A 25,853-nucleotide genomic window follows, 5' to 3' on the forward strand; every position below is an offset into this window, starting at 1 on the left:
TATTCAGAGGTGCTTTGCTGTCTACATTTGGTCATTTTTTCTCCAGGACTCTGAAGACTTAACTGTTCAGTCTTATACCTTTATCAAATGAGGTCCTTTTAGAAAATTTCTTTCTACCATATTTCCTCAAGGGGATTCAATTTACAAGCATTCCTTTCTTATCTGGAACATATACAGTACTATGGTAACCTTTGCTGCTTAATGAGTGCTTCTCTTGACTAATTTTTCCATGACTGATTTATTTCATCTATCTTTGTATCATTTAATTCACAGCATTCTAATAAAATGCATGTAAAAAAATGAAATTATAATTAATATAACTTTTTTCATCATTCAACAGCGCATTTCTATCATGATGCATACATACTTTACACTCTGATTTTATTTAAAATACTTGTTTTTATCTTTCAGCTATTTTTTTTCTACATCTTGCAGTGTGTAGCTGAAGGGATCACTTGTTTTTACAAGTTTTTTTTTTGACGTATAATGATGGGCAGGCAAAGAAGTTGCTGTACATTTGTGATACATATAAGGGTATGTAGAAGATAAAGCAAACCAATTGAAGGCATGGAAGAGAACAGCTTTACATAAAGCTCCGTTATAAACTGAATAGATTATTTCTATGGTTAAGTCTAAGATGTGTTTCATAACTATTCAACAATGCTGCATTATGGTCTTCAGTTATTTTCAGTTATTTTCCCTCAAACAGCTTTTCAATCACTCTCTGCACTGTAGATATTACAGCCCTGAGCCCATACCAGTTACAAAAGAAGCAAAATAACCTTCTCTTTCTCTTATGTGCTATTTTTATTTAAAGAGTCTTTCCAAGTGGACTGATGCATTTCTACCCTGAGGACTTCTGCAGCACATTCACAGATGTCTGGCAAAGACTAAAAATTTATGCAATGACCCACTCACCAGTTTGGGGCCATATTCACCACAATGTCCAGAGACTTAGTGGCCAACTTACATCACCACCAGGATCCCTTATAATGTTAGATGTCAAGAAGTCCCTCCAAATGCTGGAAAAATCCGCATAATATGTGAGGCTCCTCTTTAACTGTGAGGCAAGAAAAAACAACAAAAAAATCAAACACTGAAAAAAAGCACTCCCACTAATCCTTTAGTGACAACTCTTACATTCAGCTTCACTATACAGGATAAGTTTTACATATCCTGTCAGCAGCCACCCCAAGCTGAAATGTCCTTATCAGCTAGTAACAGGTGTGCCACCAGCAAGCTCTCAGCTGCACAGGAGGGATGTGAGAGAAAAAAAAAGAGAAGCTCCTGACACAGGGCTCTACTCCTCCACAGACAAGAAGATGCTTCTGTGAATCAGTAGGCAAGTTCTCTCCTGACACTAATGAGAGTGTAAACTAGAATCATGCCCTAGTCATGTCTTTTAACATTTGTCTCATATGTGAATTCCCACATAGGAACCACCTTCTTGATAAAGATGGGCATTAGTTACCAGGGGATGCCAAATCTCTCTTTCCCCATAAGCAAGAAACTAATTTCCTGGCATGTTTCCTTCCTGCTTATCCCTGCCAGCACAGAAGACTGCACTGTGAGGATGGTTGGCCATGAACACATGGTCATGAATGGTGTCTGTCCCGTGAAAAAGCTGTGCTCAAGATGGCCAGCTGGCAAATATTTACAGGAATCTCCCTTCAATTTATTCTCCTCCAGTTTTTGGGGGGTTTTTTATTCTCTAAATCTTGGTTCTCTTAGCACTCCTGACTGAGGTAAAGTACTACATCAGTCTACAAGATTTAACATCTTCCTTTCAGGGAACAATCTGAACAATTTCTAAAAACTTCAGTACCGAACTAGGAGAGCTGCTTTTGAGTTAGAAGAAGATGACAAAATGCTTCTAAGTGCACTAAAACACACCTAGGGAATAGGGACTGGTGGTGAAGAGAGGAGTTACATGAGCTAAAATGTAATATTCTTGAGATAATTAAAGCCCATATTTTGCTGTCAGAAATTTGCATTATAATCCCATTTGCCTCTAACCAGATCCCACTGGTTAAATGAGAATTGCACCATTAGCTTAGGATCAGGTCCATTGACTTCAGAGAAAGTAAGACTCTGACATATGACAGCAAAAAGAAGAAAAGCTTACAAAACATCAATAAAATACCAAGCTAAATATAAATGAATATTTCCATGATCTTTCAAATATGCAAATTTCAACTGCACAAATATTTAAAGTATGCTTTTTCTGTATATTAAATTGTCCTGGTGGTATAGGGGTCACTTGCATTTGAACCTTTGAGAGGGGAGAGTGCTGATTTCTAATAAAGGAATATATGTTCTTAAATAACTGTGAGTCCTATGATACCAAATACATAAATTTTAATTCATAAAACCAGTTTTAAATATCCTCAATTTACTGTGTGACATTTTATATATGCTGATGGAATCGGTGTGTGTTCTAAAACTATTAATTGAAAACTACTTGCATTTTAATTTATAACTTACACTGAGCAAAATTCTTTCAAGCTCATCAACCAGCTCAGCAAAACCCACATCAGAGCCTTTCTCTTTTAATGACACAACTATTTAATTAACAGTGGTCAGCATCATCTGTCTTGCCCATTCCACTGATTGGATTGGATAATTTCTTTGGTTTACTCCACTATATTGTCACCTGCAGGAAATTAAATCTTTGTGCTCTTGTACTTCAGGTTTTTTCACAATGTCATTATGCTCTTTAGAATATCATCCTTGTCAGTTCTGCTCTTATGTCATAACCAACCTCTAAGCCAGTGTGCCAGTCTTTAGCCAGAAATCTTCCCTAGATTAGGGAAGATAGATATTTTCTGAATCTTTCTCTGTGTGGTTTACGCACAGAATTCCTTCTACTAGCTGATCTGCAAAGCTACTCTTAATTGTTCCATGAAATCATTGCTCCAGAGAGGAAATTGACCAGGTGACAATGACTGTGCTGAGTATGAGTTATAGTTCAAGAATTAACCAGATGCAGGTGATAAATATGTAAGCACTACTGATTTATAATTTAGCTCACACTTACCTTCCCCCCTCTCCTTCATTTCATTGCAATACTGTGCCTCAAATTATTTTGAAAGAAAGAGTTTCTATAAAGGAAACACAAAGTAAAGGAGATGGAAAGAGTTGAGTTTGCCTTATAAGATGTAGTAACTACAGGAAAAATTAGGAAGGAGTAAAAAAATTCTGTAAATTCCCTGTCCTTGAGAGTCATTGAAACATTTCTTTAAATAGCGAGACACTTCTGTACTGTGTGGGTGGTGAGGCACTGAAACAGATTGCCAGAAAAATTGTGGCTGCCCCATCCTTGGAAATGTTCAAGGCCAGGCTAGACGGGGCTTGGAACAACCTGGTCTAGTGTAAGGTTTCCTGCCCATGGCAGGGGAGTTAAAATGGCATGATTTCCATTCCAAACAAGCCTTTCTAATTATTTTAATCAAGTGTTAATGGGAGCCAATGTCTGATGCACATGCAGTGCTTTGAATACTGCTACACAAGGTAGCGTTCATAAAAATCAGAAGTAATTTGTATTTGCAGAACATTCCAATATTTTGGGAGCTTCTTTTCCTTTATTTTTGAGGTGTAAATGTACCAATGCATAATACTTTTAAGTAGGAGGCTTTTGTCTTTTATTTTTAAAGAAAGAGATGATAATGTAGAAATTAATCACTATTGTATTCCCACTCATTTATTATTAGGTCTTAATATTTTTTTCTTAAAAAATCAGTTACTGATATCTTGTTTAATAAAAAGTTTTCATCATTTGCTGTTTCAAGTTAAATCTCTGATTTGCTACATATAGAGCATCTGTGATTGGCTGAACATTCACTCCTGCTTTGTTATCTTTCAAACTCATATAATCATGAAAGTTTCTTAATAAGTCAATACTTTCAATGAAATTAGAATATATGGGCAAGAGATGGGTTTGTAATAATATGCAATCTAAAATGTGTTTATCTATCTATCTATCTATCTATCTATCTATCTATCTAAATTCCAAAAGAAAGTTATTACTATGCTAGTTATATCTGGAGACTTCTATTCTTCATACTAAATGTGTTTAAATTTATATATAGTAGATAGGAACCAGGCTTTGAAATTTATTTTGAATATTACCTCAGAGACTACATTTCTCAGAGAAAATGTTGTGAAAAAAAACTTAATAGGAGGTGTGTTCTTGCAATTTTCCAGGAATATTCCTGCAATTAGTATTCTCTTAGCATCTTCTATACTGATAAAAATGGTCACCTACCCTATTGGAGGGAAGCTCTCATATTGACTGGTTCATGATTTGTAAAGAATGTATAAAATATTATATATTTATACAAAATGTATAAATTAAATTATGTGGATGGTTTTCTTTAAATGAAATGTACAAAATTTTAAGATGTTTTAAAGTACACATTGCAAAGGAGTTCTAATTCAGAATTAAATCTAGAAGGAATGATGTATCTTCTTTCTGGCTTAACTGTGAAACAAATAACAGTGGTATAATGTATTTAAATGAATAATAGATATAAGTTCAATATTATTTTAAACAGTGTAATGGACTTCAACCAATTGTATTTTTTTTGGTTATATATTAACTCAAGGACTACTGTTTGTGCTAATTATGATCCCAGCACATATGGGCCTTCACAAGGCGTGGAAGAGTAAAGTCGTCTGTGTGTTCTGGAGAATTTTTCCATCTTTCGCTCCAGGCTTTTTTAAAAGAGAATTTTCTTGATCTTTACTAGAGCTACTTGCAACAAAACAGGTAGACATGGTTGGAACTGTTCATACAGGAGGGGGAGGGGGAGAGAGGAGAGGAGAGGAGAGGAGAGGAGAGGAGAGGAGAGGAGACTTCTGAATAGAAGTATGATCATTTAGTGACTACGTTAGGGGTGAATAAAGTTAAAGCATGTTACTAAGGACATTGTCAAAATGCTTCTTAAACAAGCAACGGACAATCCTGATCTGGTGTTTGACAACCCTCTCAAAATAAAGACATATTTCCTAATGTCAAGTCTGAAAATCCCCTTATGCAACTTTGAATTAAACATTGAAATAATTAAACTAGGAGAACTGCAATGTAGCGGTAGGAACATTCTTAATAAGTAGAGAGGTTTTTCTTTTTTTTTTTTTTTTTTTTTTTTTTTTTTCTCTTACTAAGAGAGAATTCACTTACTGTCACACTCAGTATATGACAGAACTTCCACTGCTGGTCACCAAGTGCAGATCACAAAGGCAGAGACCAAGACCCTCCTTTAGCTTCTTTTAGCTGTAGAGGACAGCATATATACTGACACATATGAAAATAGTTGGTTTTAGCAAAACAGAACTGAAATTGCCATTGTCAGTAAAAAATACTAACATAGAGCACATACTCAGCACCCAGAGTAAACTTCTGCAGTGATTCACAATATGTGCTGTCTGATTTACCTTTACAATAGAAAACCTTACATGTCTACTAAATCAGACTAGAATGATGGACAATGATTCTCTGCATCTGCTGTGTTGGCAAAGCAAAGAAACTCAAAGCCACAGTGGATAGCAGCTAGGCTTCACTGGCTTCTTCAAAAGTACAGGTTTCAAAGGATGTAGTGGGAGAGAAGCTCCAGCACTACATCTGGGAAAGTGACAGTAAAAATGAAAATACCGTTTTCAGTTCTCTGACCAAGGCTCTGGCTTCTTGGCATACTAAAGACATCAGAACAAATTCACTCAAGTCAGGACAGCTGAACGTGCCTCCTGGAGTTTTCTAAATTTCCTTCAACTTCCTTCAACTAGCGAGGACATCAAACATACTTTGTAGAAAGGGCTTTATGCTATGTAAAGTTACAGAAATTTGCTTCTATATATGTTCAATATTGCATAACTTTCTCCTGAGCAGATTCACAGTGCCCTGGCAGCCTGGTAGGCCAATCATGTCCAGGGGGACGTAAGTCCTGCTCTCCTCTGCAGGGGGTGGCCTCACCTCAAGTGCTTGGGGCAGTTTTAGATTCTGCAATAAAGACATTAAACTATTAGAGAGTGGCCAAAGGAGGGATGTCACTATAGAGCGCAACATGGCACAAAGCACCCAGACTCCATCAGAAGGGTCTATGAGAGAGATTTATTACAGCAACATGTTGCTTTTATAGCTTTTCAAGATATTTACATTTACTTAACAGAAACATACATTGCCCTTTGGTAATAAGAAAGAAACAAAGTTCCTAATAGATAACCAGGGAGCCACGTCATCTTGTGAGCCAGCTAATGTCCATATCTTTTAAGTTTCCCTCTTCTATTATGTTACCATAGGGATAGCCTTGATGTGTTCCTTAAGAAAGATACGGGGCTTTCCTTATCTTCAGGAAGCCTTCACAGGCTCACAAGAACAGCACAAAATGTCTTTCCCACAATTCCCCCTTTTTGTATTTGACCCTCAAATACCAATGGTACGAACTTCTGCAGGGGCCTTGCAAAAATCCAAGCAGATGGAGAATCCATCCTTCATTCAAATAGCCAACTTCTACCAACTCCATAACACACACCCTCACAATCTTAGCATTCATATACAAACAAGGCACATAAAGACAGATCTTCAAATATGTTACAGACCTCGCAATTTCCAGATGACACATTTGTAGCAGAATGACACCTTCACCACTAGTCAAATAACTTTCTCCCACACAGAATCAGAGACCCAGTCATCTGCCTAGTCACCACTTAGAACCAAGTAGCATCCACTTAACTTTACAACTGGTTGCTGCTATCGTAATGGCTAACCAACCTAGTCACTCAAAGTGTGAACTTCAGCTACTGACTCAACCCCTCTGCAAAGGCAACACTTCTCCCTTAGGTACATCAAATTCCCCTATTTTTGGGCTGCCGGTGCCCTGCAACAGGAAATGATACAAGACACATTTCTCAGTACTACCAACCTCTCTGTAAGAGAATTCAAAGAAAAGAAGCTAAAGTAACATCCACTAACTTAAATTTTGAATTTTCAGCATAAGCCTATAACTCCCTTTACTCTGTCTCAAATTACCATCTTTACCACACATTCTTTGAGGGTCCATGATTCCATCCACCTAAAAAACAATGCAATTACCTACTCATACCTACTGTGTGCTCCAAATAGGGTTTAACGAAATGGGCAGAGACACAACAAGGGCCATTTTCTGTTAAAACACATGCATATCCTCTTCCCCATGTTACTAATTCCACTGGGCCAATCCACTTTCCCGTGATTAAATCTTTTACCCATACCTTAATACCTTTCTGAAACTTTGGTTGTTTTGAATTTAGTGATGAAAAATGATAGAATATAGGAGACAATTGCAAATCAGGTAAAGGACGCAAAAAGTTTAAGAAATAAACGGCTTTGTCCAATCTCACTTGAGGTGATTCCCTCCGCGTTCCCCCTTTTTGTTTTTGTACCTGCCACTTCAACACACCATGGGCACGTTCAACAATTGCATGGCCTGTTGAAGTATGAGGGATACCAGTAGAATGACCAACACCCCAGGCACGAAAAAACACTGCAATTTCTTTGAAATATACACTGGGCCGTTATCCGTCTTTACACATGATGGAACGCCTAAGATGGAAAAGGCGTGGCAAAAATGATAAATAACATCCCGAGCTGTTCCACCTGCCAATGCCAAGGCAACCATGGCATGAGAAAAGGTGTCAATTGTAACATGAACATACTTTAAGCCAATTCAGGCATTTTTGTAACATCTGTTTGCCATTCTTGCAAAGGGAGTAAGCCTCTAGGATTAGTATCATAGTATTGTGTTAAACATGAGGCATTTAGCAAGCAGGGCAAGAAGAAATAATAGACTTCGCTTTGCTATGTGATAATTTAAATTCCTGCCATATCGCCTGAGCACCCTGATGAAAAAATTGGTGACATAGAACAGCTTGCTGTAACACATTAGGCACCGTTTTTATTGCTGAGGCAGCCACTAGAGAATCCACACAGACGTTACCTTCAACAAAGAAACCAGGTAGCAATGTATGGCTACAAATGTGCATAATAAAATAAGTATGTTTTAGATTGCGAATAACACTCGACAATTTCAACAACATAACAAATAATGGTTTCTCCTTTACATTATACAACACAGCTTGATCCACCTGTTTCACCAAATCAGCAACATAACCAGAATCGGTAACTATATTTACGGATCTAGGAAATAAAGTAAAAGCCAAAAGTACGGCACAAAGTTCAATTAACTGAGGAGACCCTTGTTGAACCATGACTTCATATTCCCAGCGGTCATCCTTCTTCCAGGCTACAGCAGCTTCTCCAGTTAATCCAGATCCATCTGTAAAAACTGTTGCGCCTTCTACTGGCACAGAAGAGCAAAATTGTTTCCCCTGAAAGGGAATCCTCTTTGTAAAATTCAAAATAGGATGAGAAGGTAAATGATATGCTATCTGACCTGTAAAGGAAGATGAAGCAGATTGCAGCTCATGATTGTTTTGGAAACACCACTCAAAATACCATTGTTGTACCAGTATGACAATAGTTACAGGATCACAGCCTAAAATTTCATGGCAGTGTCTGTGAGCTTGGATAACGATGTCTACAAAAACCTCATACAGACCTGGAGATGTTTTTCGGGACCAGAAAGACAAAAATATCCACTCCAAAATATGCAATTTGTCTTCGCATTTATCATTCCATTGACACAACAATCCGCATGGTATCTCATCATCTCTCAAAATAAATAACTGCACACCAATAGAAACATCTATCCTAGTAAAAAATTTAGATGCCAAGGCCAATTCAACTTCTTCTACAGCATTTTTTCCTGCAGTGGTCAAATGTCTCTCATCAGTAGAAAAAGCAATCCCTGAAGACCTAAAAGGACATTAATACCTTGAATAGTGCTACTAGATCTTGCCATCAGAAAAGCACTCAAACATTGGCCTATAGGACCATAGGCATCAAGAGGCACTTTACATATACCTCTTGTCAAAATAGTCACCGTGTCAGCTACTGGTATATCAATCCCTGCCAAGCCTCTTGTGGCCCTGTGTATTGGTGACAAATGGAGAGCTTTGCAGTGTTGGCAGGGCTTGTGACTGTCGCCAGGATATTTGTGTCTCCATGCGCTCCTTCGTGTTCCTAGTCCAGTTTCCCCATACTTGTCGACCACCTGAAAAAGATCTTAACTTACAAAATTTAGCAATATGACCAAAGTTACCGCAACAATAACAAGGTACTTTACTGGTCCAAATTACCCTAGTGTCCAGCAGCTTGAGGTCATTGTGTCTTCCCATGCCCTGATTCTCACCCAGATATTCACAAGCAGAATATCTGTGTGAGGACTTAATGACTCTTACCAAGGCAGCCATTTTATGCTCAACAGAGCCAACCTTTGAGCAAGCAACTACAAGATCAGACAGTGAGGGATCTCCTGGTAAAGAATCAATAATTCTCTTGCAATCTTTGTTCACATTGTCCTGAGCTAGCTGCCTGCATAAAGTTTGCCTCAACTTATCATCTTCTACTTGCTTCTCAAAGGCTGCAGCAACCCTCTCCACAAACTGCAGAAAAGGTTCCTTCACCCCTTGCTGGATGGTAATATACCTTGGTTTAGGAGTTGCTGTATCCATTGCTTTAAGTAAGGCACTCATACCCAGCTGCTGGGCCAGTGCCAGAACCAGGGGGTCCCATCTTGCCTGGAAATCTGGGTTAGAGAATGGTCCATTGCCCAGCAAGGCATCAACTCCCACAGCATGATGTGGATCATGCTGAGGTAACTGCATATTGTCCAATGCTACTCTTTCAACCATTTGTTTCCAGGTAGCTTGAAATACACCATACTGCACTGGCTGAAACAAAATCATAGTAAGATGAACAATATCTTAAGGCGCAAGTACATCAGCATTTAGAACACGAATCACTTGCATCACCTGTGAAGAGTTAACACCATACAGATCTACTTTTGACTAGAGATCCTGCACAACCCTCCATGCAAAAACCTGATGGCTGTCTTGTTACCCTGAATTAAGAGCAGCTTTGAAAACAGGAAAAGCCACAGGCCCACCAGAAGCAACAGCAGCCATCTCCATCCTTTTAGGTGAACCTATTTTCTCTAACAAATTCCAATCTCCCACTTTAGCCTGTTTTTCACTTCACTTCTTCTGTGACTTCACTTTTGCTAATTGCTGTGCAAGCATAATATACTTTGATTTAGTACTCAGTTCAACTAAATGCTGAGCAGGCGAAGTATACACAGGTTTAACATAGTCTTTTGGAGATACATACCGAGAGAGGAGAACAGTCTTAGCCTGCCGTTTGATTCTCACAAGAGCAAACCCTGGGGGAACCTCCACAACAACTGCAGCAGGCTCCTCCAGAGGAGATACATCGACAGGCTCAGCCTCATTTTCCTCCTGTTCCTCTGCTTCAGTTTCTTGCTCTAATTCCTGTTCCTCCAATTCCTCCCCTCTATCTTGTTCTGCCTTCCATTCCTTCAATGCCTCATACAAGAGTCTCTAGGTAGTAGCCAAATCAACAACCATCTTATCCCCTTTAGATATCACTTCCCATAGTCTTTTCCCAACCTTTTTCCATGCCCGGACACTGAAGGCAGTGTCAGCATTAGCTTCAAAGTCCTGCAATTTACACCATATCAGTAAACTACAAAGAGCATAACCAGAAGCTTGAACATTTTGCCTTTTCAGTAAAGTTTTCCACGTGGACAAAACAGTCTTTCCCTCCTTTGATAAATTATTTCCCACTATTTTCCCAGTCACTCACTTCGAATCAGACGTCTGAATTAGGTCCAGACCTCCGCAGCGTCCTTGCTGCCTTCACTCATATTTAGGGTACCCTTCAACTTTTTCTCGGTTTTTTTTCCTTTTTTTTTTTTTTTTTTTTTTTTTAACAGACCTGTTGCAATCACTGCGGGCGGCCACCAGATGTCGCTATAGGGCGCGACATGGCACAAAGCACCCAGACTCCATCAGAAGGGTCTATGAGAGAGATTTATTACAGCAACATGTTGCTTTTATAGCTTTTCAAGATATTTACATTTGCTTAACAGAAACATACATTGCCCATTGGTAATAAGAAAGAAACAAAGTTCCTAATAGATAACCAGGGAGCCACGTCATCTTGTGAGCCAGCTAATGTCCATATCTTTTAAGTTTCTCTCTTCTATTACGTTGCCATAGGGATAGCCTTGATGAGTTCCTTAAGAAAGACACGGGGCTTTCCTTATCTCCAGGAAGCCTTCACAGGCTCACAAGAACAGCACAAAATGTCTTTCCCACAGACGGACATGAGGATGGTGAAGGTTCTGGAGAGAAGCTGTATGAAGAGTGCCTGAGGTCACTTGATCTGTTCAGCCTGAAGAAGAGGAGGCTGAGGGGAGACCTCATCACAGTCTGCAACTTCCTTGTGGGGGAAGAGGAGAGGCAGACACTGATCTCTTCTCTGTGGTGACCAGTGACAGGACACAAGAGAAGCACATGTGTCTGGGGAGGTTTACACTGGATGGTAGAAAAGTTTCTTCACCCAGAGATTATTTGGGCACTGGAACACTCTCCCCAGGGCAGTGGTCACAGCAACAAGCCTGACAGAGTTCAAGAAGTGTTTGGAATCTCTCAGGCACATGATGTGCCTCTTGGGGAGGATGCCATGCGGGGCGAAAGTTGGATTAAATTACTTTTTTTGGTGCTTTTCATTCAACTCAGCATGTCCTATTATTTGATCCAGCAGTTTGTTTTGTGTCTCTTTGTCTTCTGTTGTTTTTTTCTGATGTTGACTGCTTTTCTGAGTGCTATTCTGTTCTTTCCTTTGCCATTTTGTCTCTTTATATCCAGGAAGTAGAGTGGAATGTTCAAAAAATCATCATCCAACTTCACAACTGACTCTCCAAAGAATGGTATGGCATCTCCCACTTCAGTGAATAAATCCATCTGCAAATTTCTGCCTGGGTTTACATTAAATTCACCTTCATTTAGTCTCACAATGTTTCATTTCACAAAAATAAGAGCATTGATTTTTTTATTATAAAAAAGTGAAATTCTGAGCAATCTGAATGTAGAGTGAAGAGCAGGAAAAAAAATCCATGCCCCATGGGAACACCTAAATCCAGCAGTAAACTTTGTTTAGCTTCCATTTCATAATATGACTGCACCTACATGCAACTTTTTAAAGTATAAAAACATTCAATAATTATATGAAAAATTCTAGTGATTGGATCCCTCCTTTCTTCTCCTACTTTGAAAACTTTAGTCAAAATCCAGCAGAACCAACCATGTTCTCCCCAAACTCCAAAACAAACAAAACCTCAAATATTCTACCTGCACACAGTTGTCTATGCCCCTGAATTAAATAAGATAAATAAATGTGACAAAGAGACATCAACACCCAGGTGCCTGACATAGCACTAATGGGGAGCAGGATGTAAATTCCACACACAGGAGACGTTTTTCATATGGTAACTCAACATTTTTCCAAATTGGATTCAAAGAAACTTCAAGCAGTAACTTGCTTTTTATTAGAAGTATTTATTTTCCAGGGCAAACCTTTTTCTTTTGGCACTTTTCTGTCATGGGTCTCATGAACATCATATGAAGGAAATTCTGCTCTCTCAAGGTTTCAAAATGTTAGAAGAAAATTACTGAAATTAGTGTTTTGTTTTGGGTTTGTTGTTGCTGTTGTTTTTTGTTTTTTTTTTTTTTTTATTTCTGGGTTGCAAATTTTGTTCAGTGTATGCAGCATGCTGCTCCCACATACAGACTTCCTGTGAGTTTATGCAGCTGTTTTGCTTTCTATTGCTGTGCAATAGAAAAGTCCAGGGCTTTGCCTTTGTGCTTCATTATCAGCCTATTGTTTCACAACAGTAATTTTTCCCCCTCTTGTCAGCAGTGTTTGCTCTGCACTGGCTTTTTGCTGGCCTGTCCAAAGCAGGCACATATGTTCTTCAGGGACTTTATGTACTGCCCCAGTCATCACTATATAGTCACTTACTCAAGACACCAAGACACCTTCTGATATAGGCAGGTCTTTCTTCACTGTGCTGGAATTTCCTTTCCTGCTGAAAAGACAAAACTTCTTTTTTTTTATTTTATTTTTTTTTTTAAATCTCATAAGAAATGAAAATTTTGATAACTGTTTACTGGAACAAACATAACAGGTCAACTTCTCTCCTACTATGGAGATTGCTGACTTCTTTCCTGCTGTTATTGTAGAGTTTCTTCAGTTCTTTTGACAACAGGTCCTTATGAATTCCAACTTATACATTATTCATAATTTAATAAAAACCATCTCAAATCACGAACTAAGTTCTTTACTCTGATTGTTCCCACTATTTTTTACCTTTTCCGCAGTCAGTGGCATTGCTTTAATTGTTTTATTTGTTTCTGGAGTGCAATGATGAATCTGTCCATGACAAGGATTTTCAAAGTAGTTAACATTTTCTTACTCAAATACAAGGAAGGGGGAAGAAATGGACTCAGCACACGGAAAACTTAATCTATCTGATGTCTGGGTTAAAATTGAAAAGTAATATATGTTGTTTCAAATAATCCTAATGTGTTCCTTTTAATCTAAATGGCATTCCAAGTTTTTAACGTATCTTCTTTAAATTATGCTGTTTTATAAGTAATGAAATGTAATGAAGTTATAAAACAAAAGTCTCCATTTTAAAATTCCATGAGGAAATATATCAACCTTTCCAAAATGCAAACACTTTGTTTAGAAATGTTCAAATTTTATAGCTTGCTATTTGACATGGTCTGCTTTTATTTTGTCCAAATTATTTACAAATCTTTAACTCCCTCAGAAAATATTTTTTAAAATGCCGTGCTGCTGTCCAATCCTTCTCTACTCCCCCGGGCAGGGGAGGAGACTGCACCGGCCAAGCTGTGGCACAGCAGCTGACAGCGTGGGGGCACTTCCCAGATGCGCCAGGGGTGTCAGGGGAGCGCCTCAGCAGGAGGCAGCAGTGCGCAGTAGGGAAGCGAAGTGAAGAGAAGAAAAGAGGGACTCTTCTCGGGGGCACAGTCCAGAAGTTTCATTTGCCTCCAGGAAAGCCAGCGGGGAAGAGACCTCGAGGAAGGGGGTGCAACAATATATAAAGGGGGTGGAACACTCGGGTGGGAATTACACAATAACCAATAAGGGGAAACTTAGAAGGGAGTAAATTTACAACAGACATGTCGGCTAGCGAGTAGGGATGATAGGAAGGAGGGACTCTTGTTCTTGATCCAATCACCCACTGACAAGGGAAGAACTTTCTGGAAGGAAGGGAGGGGCCAGTGGGTGACAGACAGGAACTTGGGGAGGGATTAACAGGGGGTATCCAGGGAAACAGGAGAGGAGACAATGGATTGATAGGACTCTTGTGCTGAGGAGGGGCCAACCTGGGGAAGGAGGGGAATTCCAGACTGAACCATTATTACAGATACGAACCAACTCCAAATAAGAAAGAACACACCACAACATCAAAAATTTCACTATGTACTGAATTTTCCACAGATCTACTAGTGAATACTACAGAAAAATAGCAATGGCTATTATCTCTCACAAAACAATATGCTGTTCAAAAAATAAAGTGCTTATGATAGACATAGAAATAGGGTTTATTTATATGTGTCAGGTATATCAACAGTCTAAAATGCAAAAGAGGTTTATAGGAGTTCGTTATATAAAATGATTATGCTGGTCTTCCATTTTTAATAAGTACATTATATGTCTATGACTGCTCTCTGAAGATAAAATTTCTTGGGAATTTCTGTATTTTAAATATATTTTGTAATGTGTTTTTGATGGGTGTGTGTTTTGCTTTTTTGTTTGGCAACTTTTTGGTTTTGGGCGTTTTTTTGGATGGAGGCAGGGGGAATAAAACCAAATCAAAACAAAATAAAAGTCTGTCTCATGTCCCATTGATATTTTCAACTTTCATTCAACTTTCTTATACAGGAAAAGCTGTGACAGTGTATGACACTTCTTTAACTTGAACAGGACAGGGAAGATTTTTCCATCTTCATCAACTGGCTGCTCTTTTCAAGTGTTATATCAGGAAGGTCAAATAATCAAAACCCCACATTGTTCTCAGTCTGTTTCTGGAATTTATGTACGTATGCAATCAACTTTCACTTTCCTAAAGCTTTTTATTTTAATGTAAATTTTTTGTCAGAAATATTCTTGAATATTTTAACATGGTTAAAATACCATATTTTATGTGGTATTAATTCTGTGTATGGGGAGATGCCAGCTAAATATATTTTTACATGCTTGTAACAGGCAAATATCCACAAGTCAAAACAGATGTAGCAAAGATAATATGGGAACAATCATGAGTCAACAAATTCATTGACTTTTATTTAAAAATAATCAACCTTTGAATAACTCCCTTTATGTTTTATGTTTATGTTTTATGTGAAAAAAAGGGGAAGTGAAAACTAATCTTCATTTTCCCATGACGAATTCCTCATCATTATTTTGGAAACATTTTTAAGAAATTCAAAATTAAATATAAGCACTAGCATACAATCTTAAAGATTAAGTCTTACGGAATGTAAATGTTACTTTCATATTAGCTCACCAGTCCATTTTACAAAGCTTTATCTCCTTATCTTAAAGTGCTTTTGAGGTTCTGCTTCTATGCCAGCCTAGAATATTGACTATACTAGGATGGCATAGAACAGTGCCAACAGAACAGCTTGCTATTCTTCCTTGAAATTTCTAGATAGAGAGTCAGAATTAAACTTCTCTTCTTCCAACCATTTTACTGCACTGGAGCTGCAGGTATGATAATCACTAAAGGCAGAGTTATTAATAACTACATATTCAGTTACTGCCTGTGTGAAGACAGGGGAGATTTGCGCTTTTTTTATTTTGTGTTTTTGGAGGTTTAGGTTTGTTTGATTGTTTATTTCTTTGGTTTTGGTGGTTTTGTTTGTTATTTTGTTTGTTTGTGTTTTTGTTTGTTTAGTTGGGTTTTTGGTGGAGTTTCTTTGGTTTTGTTTTTGTTTTGGCAGATTTTGTTGTTTTTCTTTAATGAACTTAAAACTGCCTATGAAATCTATGAAAGCTGTTATGGAAGGAATAACCAATGGTAAAAAACCACGGTACTGGATGTAATATTTCTGAGATCTCTTTCTATGACCAGGATTCTGGAAGTGGATGTGCATATAGTGGACATAAATATGTAATGATAGCATTATTGATGTATCTCTTTTCAACTTAAATATAGCTGTGTACTGAAAATTACTGTCTCATTGCAGGACTTGATTGTCCATTTCCACAAAATTTTACCAAATTCTAGTTAAAGATTAAAGACAGTATGAATATATACGATATGATATATATATATATATCTCCATATATATATAATACTTTATATATATATATATATATGTACACACCCATATATTGTGGGAATATGAAAGGAAAAAATGTTATGCACCTTGCAAATTTTGTGTAGAATTGTTGATCTGGGAACTTAATTGCCAGTCTTATGCACTTCAAAAAGGAAAAAGAGAACTTTATCTCTGCAAGGTACTGCAGGAAGACCAACAAAACTCTACAGTCAGCAGAATAAAATACATTTGTCAAAGCTGACAAAATCAGTGTAATTTCTTTACTCATGTCCACAGCCAGATAGGGATATAAATGTAATGTTATTTTCTTGAGCTAAGCTCTACCTTCAAACTGAATCAAGGCATAAACAGACTCAACTTATTCCAACACTGCCTGGTGGTGACCAAAGTACTCTAAAACAGCTGATAGTGATATAGGTACAATTACAGCCACAATTTTGTTGTTCAACACATGGGTCTGTATTCCCAGCTTGAGAAAGATAGCTCTGTCATTTCGTTGTGGCATATGTTTCCATATTTTCATACAATACATCATAATTAATCTAATAAAAATCCAGTATGTCAGAAGCAGAATATAAAACTCACAGGTGTTGTGAAATAATTCCAGATGTAGACAACTAGTTGAATTAACCTGTAAAACGAAGAGGTGTCCAGTATCCACCACCTATTTCTTAAGCATATTTGAAATTCCTTATCTGAAGCCTATTAGATTGCTTTAATTTTCTTCCAAAAAAACCCATCTACATCTTCAGAAGTAATATAAAAGTGAAGTAAAAGAAAAGGAAATCCACAGAAATTCATAATTTGAATTGAAGCTGCCAAAATTCTGCAGAAAGAAAAATTGATTTCCCTAAAGATAGTCATGCTCCGATAACTTAAATAAAACTTGCTTTCTCCATTCCCATTAAAGTAGAATGTTTTTCGTCATAGTTTAAGTAGAAAAAAATACCTGCAAAGAGAACAAACCAGTTAAAATACTTTTTTTGTGGAGCAAGTTTTTCTACTCTGCTGACTTTAATTAGGCAGAGATTTTTTTGTGCTTGTTCAGTGAATTCCCAGTTCTTGAATTTCCATACCCTAAGAGTCAGAAAAAGTCATAGGCAAGCCCAATGCCAAATTCACTTTTTTCTGAAAAGACTGTTCACCTTTGACTTAATATCCACTATGTGCTCTGTATGATTTGTATTTCACAATTCCAAGTTTACTTACTGCATTTGCTTTAATCAGCTTTGCTTTCACAAGGTCAGAAATGCTCTTTTTTAATTAACATAATGAACAAACAGGAGTAATCTTGCATCTTATTTTGTCTCTGTAGAAGGTTTCATTACAATGACAGGATTTACCTTGTTGAACAGGAATATTTGTTCTGTGCTAACACTTCCTCTGCTGCATACAGGATACAGCTACAGATAAAACAATTTAATTTATTTAATTTATTTAATTTATTTAATTTATTTAATTTATTTAATTTATTTAATTTCTGTCCCTCAGTATAGTTGGTTTGTTTTTGTTTTTTTTTTTTAATTTCTGTCTACTAGTATGGTGAGAGCAGGACTTCACTCTGGGAAGCAAGCCCAATGCCAAATTCACTTTTTTCTGAAAAGACTGTTCACCTTTGACTTAATATCCACTATGTGCTCTGTATGATTTGTATTTCACAATTCCAAGTTTACTTACTGCATTTGCTTTAATCAGCTTTGCTTTCACAAGGTCAGAAATGCTCTTTTTTAATTAACATAATGAACAAACAGGAGTAATCTTGCATCTTATTTTGTCTCTGTAGAAGGTTTCATTACAATGACAGGATTTACCTTGTTGAACAGGAATATTTGTTCTGTGCTAACACTTCCTCTGCTGCATACAGGATACAGCTACAGATAAAACAATTTAATTTATTTAATTTATTTAATTTATTTAATTTATTTAATTTCTGTCCCTCAGTATAGTTGGTTTGTTTTTGTTTTTTTTTTTAATTTCTGTCTACTAGTATGGTGAGAGCAGGACTTCACTCTGGGAAGTGTAAGCTGTTGTCCCTGATCTCCAGGATAACCACCTTGGCTGGTTATGAAGACTTTCTGCACCTGCTGGTATCTGTTGCAAGATATTTTCTGAGCATGAGGAAGCACCAACTGTCCAAGACATAGTTAAGGGGAGCCAGGAAGCAGGTCCCACTGTTTGAACATAGCCTTAATAAACCCTTAGAGCAAGAACAGCAACCCACCTTTCGCCTTAGGCTATTTGAACTTCCAGATACATTGATGGTTATCCAAACCCTGAGATAATAACGAATCTGCAAAAGTAAATTTAGGTTTTTATAGGACTTAAGTTTGATAGGGTTTTAATAAAATGTATACAGAGGAATCTTATATCTCCTGAAAAGACCAAGTATTTCTTTCAGCCTATTGTTTTAAGCAAACAAACCAAACCTAAACAAAACAAAAAGTTCACTCTAGGTTTTTTTCACAGCTTTGATATAATTTTACATCTGTGTTTCTAGCTCATGCAGCTATGTATATCATTGCTGTATATCACTGCCAAGATCTGTGAAGCATTTCCTAAAAATGCATGTTCCACTTTAAAATGCCTCATGCAGTAATTGCAGGTTTACGTACAGTTCACTTAAAATCCACAAAAGAACCAAAGACCAAGAGGCAAGTGCAATCACATCCTTAGTAAGACTGGATTTTGCCTCATCTAGACATCAAAGTAAGCCTGATAAACCACAGGGTGAGAGCAAGACTTCACTCTGGGGAGTGGGGTGTTTTCCCTGCTGGTAGAGTGTAGTAGAGTGTGGGCTGTACCCTTCAGGCAGAAAAAACCTGCCCTGCAGCAATTGTACTTCCTGTTCAAAGGATTCTATCTCATGGCAGCAGTAAAATGCTTCATGATAGGGGGAGCATTTGTGTGGTTGTTCCTTGCCCCACAGGGACAGCCAAACCCCTCATCACCACTAATACCTTGATGTTCTGTTGGCACATAGAGTGGCAACGTCCACTTTTGTGCTGCTGTTGAAATGGATTGTATTGACACAGCCCTCTGTATTTTCTCACTGCATCTCTTCAAGTTGCCTTTAATTGCTCTGAGGCACTTAGAGTAACTTTTCAGTTAAAGATTTTCTGAAGTCAACTGTTAAGTGTTTTTCTTTTCAGAATGTGCCAAAGGTGTCCAATGTATACTATATTCATACTATAAAATTGATTTTTGCAACTATGGTCACCAGATCCCTTCAGGGTGAAGAGGGGTTTCTCTTGATATACTCCAATGCAATGCCAATCATCTTTAGGATCAAATAGTGTTGGGAAAGTTTCCTATGGTGAGTAGGCTCAAGGTTTTAATAACTTCCTAACTCCCACTGAAAAGATTTCCATCCCACCCTAGAGAATTAATGAGAGAGCTTCCCCATACAGAAGCAAGAAGTCTGTTGGCTTGTTATTTTTGGCATCATGTTTGTATCAGTTAAAGTGGCTTGAAATTAATTAATTCTATGGCAAGCACATTATCATTCTCCTTTGTAAATATTTAATAATGCTGTTTACTTTATAAATTGTAGGTGATTTTACAAAGTATAATAGGATGGAAGTTGAAGGGTTTTTTTGCAGGAAAAGTGGGAGCTTCAAAGTTTATCAAAAAGCCCTGCCACCAAGTCTGAGGGACAGAAAGAACTCCTCTGTGTATTTAAACTCCTGCTCAGAAAGGGATATAAAAGAAGGTGAACCTTTTCTCAGTCTCAGATTTTGGCAACAGTTTAAATTTAAGGAAGTTATAGAGATGTATTTAATAATTTTCTCCTGCAAGTTCTTGTGATGGCAAATCAGATAGATTTATAGGAATTAATTATTTATTAAACAGACAAAAGATAACAGATGCAAGATCCTAATCAGAACTACTTACTACATGCATAAAACTAAAAATAACTACTATTAGATTACAGAATAACATAAAAACACTGCCTGATATCAAGGTACCTATATTAAAGCTAGCAAAAGAAATAGGATTAAGAGTCAACTGTAACTTACCATAGAAACAATGATAATGGACACAGATTCCTTCAGTGAAACTCTGCGAGTAATTGTGATGCAGGTGACCCTACTCATGGGAGGAGCTCCCTGCATTTCCAGGAGAATGTATAGAAGATTTCTGATTTGTGGAAGTTTGCTATGGCTTTTATCATTGTAAAGTAAATGGCTGTCAGTCAAAAATCCAGTTTATCATGCCAAATCTCACTTCTAAAGTAGGATGTTTTTGGCAGCTTGAAGATGTCAGAGAACTGCTAGTCCCATGGCCCCAAAATAACTCACTACAAGACGGCTTGTTACAATTGACTTATCTTGCAGGTAAACATGCAACAATTAAGTTCTTGTAAGGGGTGATACACCCTGCTACAAGCTTACAATCTCTGAGTCTCTGAAAATTTGATGTAGAATTTGACAGTGAACTTACAGCATTTTCTTCAAGCTACTGATGTAATATGCTCTCAGCATATTACATATATGTAACATGTTCTCAGCATTTTTCAACTATTTATGTTTTAATACAAATGTTTTGTGTAAAGAAAAATCTTGGGTCCGTATTTCACCATGGCTTCAAATGTCTCTAAAGGATGTCTTCTTTAAAGGATTTTCTTGCTCTGTCTGCTCTCAACATGAAACAGGTTAGTGGTTTTTAAGGAAAATTTAGATGGGTGTAAAGGCAAAATCACAGATACTTTCAAAGAAAGGCCAACAGCAGCTGAGCCAATTGACTCATGAAATTGTCCATCTTTGACCTGTTCTAGAAGCTGAATATATTCTTAGTAGAAATAATGTGGTGGGTTTTTCCTGATTCTAATTTTTTTCTAAAAACATAAGATTACTCTAGGCATATTTTAGAGGCAAAATAATACAGGGAGGGATATAATCTCAAGTAAAACATTAAATGTTAATCTGGAGAAAATAAAACAGAAGGGAAAAAGAAGGAAAAATAATTTTTGAAGTACCAAAATAATGTTGCTTTAAAATATTAAAAAATGTTAAAAATCTGTATGAATTTCAAGGATCTTCTGAGCACAGTAATGAGAAATTATTTTCTGTATTAGTAGAGCTCCTATACATGAAGAACATGTAGATTTTCATACCACTTGGGTCAGAGAAGGTTACTCTTAGCTTATTTTATAATAAATATAGCATAGTAGACAGCCAATAAATTGTTTTTATGATCACAATTTGTTAAACTTTTCATGATTTTTTAAAATTTCATTTTAAGGAGTCTATAATATAATTTTTACTTTATTACATGGATAAAATGCCTTTTTCTGAAAATTATGTAATCTTTCACAAGGAATTTGATGAGAAATACATGGTAAATACCTTAGCAGTTATTTCTTTGTTAGGAAACCTAATTCAGAACAGAAATCATTGAAAGAGAAGTAATATGTGGACTGTGAAGAAGGGGTTAAAGTGCCATCCCTGGCTCCAGGTTGTAATACCAGTTCAATCAGGGTCTTGGTGTCTTCTTCATTACATCTAAATATGAAGTTGGGTTTGTGAGCACAGGACTGTATAAGCAGTGATTCTCTAAGGAAGTCTCTGTTAGGAGCTAACAGTAATTTACAAAGTGCTTCTTATATGGGACAAAATGTAACTTGCAAGGTAGTCATATGCTTTGTGATTACTGCTGCAGCTCTTAACTTTTCAAACTAACTTCCACATTATTCAGAGTGTCATGATGTATTTATAATTATGATATCTGTTACAAATAAAAAGTATCAAAAAGTAGTTTTCCTCTGGGACAGAACAGAGACACAAAACAGACTATCAGATTTCTCCACAACCATGCATAAAAAACCTGAAATTTTGTGGAGAATAATAAAAAAGTCCTTAGGCTTATTGGAAAAATCATATTATTTTCAAGAAAACTAGAATTTTATAATCAAATTTCAATATACGATGAAATTCACTGCAAAAAGAAGAAGCATTTACTAGATTGTGAATTAAGGATCTGCATTTTTGACTGCTAAATAATTTCACTTCAACATTTTTAAGGTGTATTTACAATACAGTCTAGTTATGGGCATAAAAATACTGTACCCTACTATGCATTCAGCTATGAGAAATAGTCTCATTAATATATCTGAGACTGCCTGGAACCAGAGATTCATAGGAGAAATTCATTTGTGACAGGAAGAGAAATTTTAGTATTACATTTCATTGGAATTTCAACATTTTTCTATTTTTTTAAAATTCAATCTGAGTGGATGACCTGACTCTTGACTTCTTCAGCCAAACAGGAGATGGAAAGAATGCCAGGTGTGGTTTAGTCAACAAATATAAAGTTCAAACACTTGTCTGCATGCCATCTGCATACAATATGTAACAATGAGGAATTTTTAAAATTACTTTAAATATTGAGCACATACAAGGAAAATCATGAAGGTCACATAGCCCTTCCCCTTATTCAGTGTAGGACCAAGTAGTCTGGAATTTTTCTTGTAGAGATTTTCCATTGGTATAAGAAATTGTGTTTTATGTTGTACATATTAAACATGCTGTCATTATCTTCACTATGAGAGCCAAAAAAAGGTTAAGGCAGCAGAACTGACACTGTCTGTGGAGCATGTAAATGCAGAACTGTGACTCACCAAACAGAGTTTTGGGACACCAAACTTTTGAGCTGGGAGAACTCATTTTTTTCTTACTGACATTCACTGAGAAGTATTCACCTGGAACACTTGAGAAGCTCCGCCTTTGGTATTTTCTGTATCTCACACAGATTTTGTTTTCCACTGAAACTTTGAGTTATTATAACAGTCAGTGTTGGAACATATTTTCATAATAAAATTAATAAACAAGTCCCAGATTTAGGCCTGTTCTGTGTTGTTTGTTCAGATCATTCGCTCACTGAATCAGACTCTTTGCTTTATAGCTGGATAAATAAAACAAGCTCAGAACATGCGGCACTTTCTTTTTGGAGATTTAATTTACAATCTATTTTTGACAGAAAATGGAATGGTGTTTCACAGATGGGTACTACCCTGCACTAGAGAAGGATTTAAGGCACTCTTCCATCCTCAGCATTACCTCTTTAATTTGCTGTAGCTAGCTTTAACCTGAATAAGTTAGTTACTGGTAACTTTTCTCTCAGTTAATTGTTTCTTTCTGGTGGCCTACTTGTCCTAGATGCACAGCCTATACACCTTTCACAGGGTTTAGGATTGCAGCCTGAGGTCTCAGAGTGTAACTACTAGAAACTGTGACATAAAGGGTTGCAGAGTCTAGGTATTTTGCCTTATTGCAAATTGCCCAGCTGGCTCAAGGTTCCCATTATTAGAAAAAGCATCTGGTTTAGATATAAGAAATAGGTTGAGGGTGTACAATATTCTCATTACATCAGCATCTCTGTTAAATTAATATCCCTATCACTTTTTACTTGAAAAGCCCAGTATGGAATACTAGTCATGAAGAAACATGTCAGGAACACAGTCAAGAACAAGATAGCTTGCATGTATGCATAGTGTAAGATCTTTATAATTAGAAAGATTTGTCCATTACAGTGAACTTCTTTCTTTACAAATTTCTTTAATTTGTTTAATTACAAAATATATCATCCATTCCTTGTGATAGTATTTGCCAAAGGACTATATTGAAGTTCACTAGCATAATTACTACCCAGTAACTAGAGATGTCCTAATGTGTGTGGGACGTTTTCTAAAGTGTTCCCTACAAAACAATATCCAAACAATATTTTTTCAAAAGTAAGGCTCACATTGGTACATGATCATGCTGACTTCACCTGTGCCATGCCTAGAATAAAATAGCAGAACAGATGCAAATTTGTCTTAATCTCATACCAGAAGAGCAGTATCATCTTTTTAACTATCTTTTAGCACTATTATTATGACTTTAAAGAAGGGCAGAGTATTGATTAACTTTCATAACCGACATGGAAACAAATCAGAGGAATATTAATTGCTGAGGAACTTTCATAAATTGAAGTGGAATTGCACAGCATGCAAAGAAGATTAAGAGCTGCTTTTCTCTCTCTTTTTCTACTTCTGAAATGCTATTAGTATGGTGGGGAAAGTGATAGCTTCTGGTATTCGCAGACAATACTTTCATTTTTTTCAATCATGTAAATTTCATTTGTTCAGACTTCTATAACGAGACAGAGGTAGCTTACCATAATTTACATTTCAATCTCCCAAATGCATGTGAAGTGGAAAGCAGTTCTGTGACAATAAAATTTTATTAGCTGAGCTAAGTGTAATTTACAGTTAATATATGAAAAACTTCTCAGTTCATTTTGTCTGATAACACAGAAAGAGCAATATATTAACATAATGAGTCTGTGAAGCGGTTAACACTGTTTACTCAACATGTCTATTACACATGGAATTTTAATTTGAGGCTTTTTCAAGGAAATTGACATCAAAAATTGACAGTTATTGATTTGGCAGCAAGGTGATTTAACTGTTTTTACATAAATAAATATACAAATCCAATTAAATTTGACTTTTTAGCTGAACTATTTATCATTGACAGAATGGTGGGGGATGACTTCTGCCACATAATAATTTAGGAAAGGGAGAAATCCTTGCTTTCCAGGTTATCTGCAGATACAGCAAACCCACAGGCATCTAGGCCTCCATCTTCTTAATCGATTTATTATCTGTGTGTCCACAACCCTAGGAGTACTTTACAGGTAATATTTTAGAATAACCAATTAGGCATTTTAAGTCTAGTAAGCTGCCAGATGCACACATAGCATGGTTACCATCTAAGTCTGGTCACAATTGAGATCCTGGAAGCACAAATAACATGGACTACACTGCAAGTCTGAGCAATAAGATTCCACATTCACAAAAGGTGTGATTAATTGATTATTGCATCAGAATAAGGTTCAAAAATTGCTGTTAATAAATGCTTATATATGATATTAGAAAGCATTTTCAGTAGTATTACATTGGTATAAATCTTTGTCAATAGGTGTCCCGGTATGGTGTATCATCAATATGCCAGGATAGAAGATGTAGTCTTTTCTGATCTCCTTCTCTGAAGTTACTCTTCTTTGGGGGAGGGGAAAAGATAAAGTTTCAACTAATTTAATTTCATGATTGTGTGGAGTTTGGAGTAAGTTTAGTTTTAAATGCAAAGAGTTTACAAGTTTCGTCAGCATGTGCGAAGATATGAAAATTAATGTGTATTTTCAAATCAATAAAAAAAGTACAGCTTTTGGTCACTGGCCATTCCTTTGATTCAGTTTCTATTTAACTGTATTATCTAAACAAAGTCTAAGTACAAGACCTCTGTGCCTTTACTTTTTTAATATGGGCAATATACCAAGCTTCCTCAGTTGCCAACTTGGACAGTTGGAGTTTTTTTCTACTTGCCAACTTGGACATCCCTTCTTGGTGAGATTTGTTTTCCAGTATTTTCCACAACTCTTAATAAGTGTTTAAGCCATATTTTAGTATGACAAAATCAGATTGCTTAGATAAAATACCTTCTAAAGATACTATATTTGATTTTTTTCTTTGTTGTTTGCAG

The sequence above is a fragment of the Passer montanus genome, unplaced genomic scaffold (assembly GCF_014805655.1).
Source record: "Passer montanus isolate IOZ18808 unplaced genomic scaffold, ASM1480565v1 scaffold87, whole genome shotgun sequence".
NCBI lineage: Eukaryota > Metazoa > Chordata > Aves > Passeriformes > Passeridae > Passer > Passer montanus.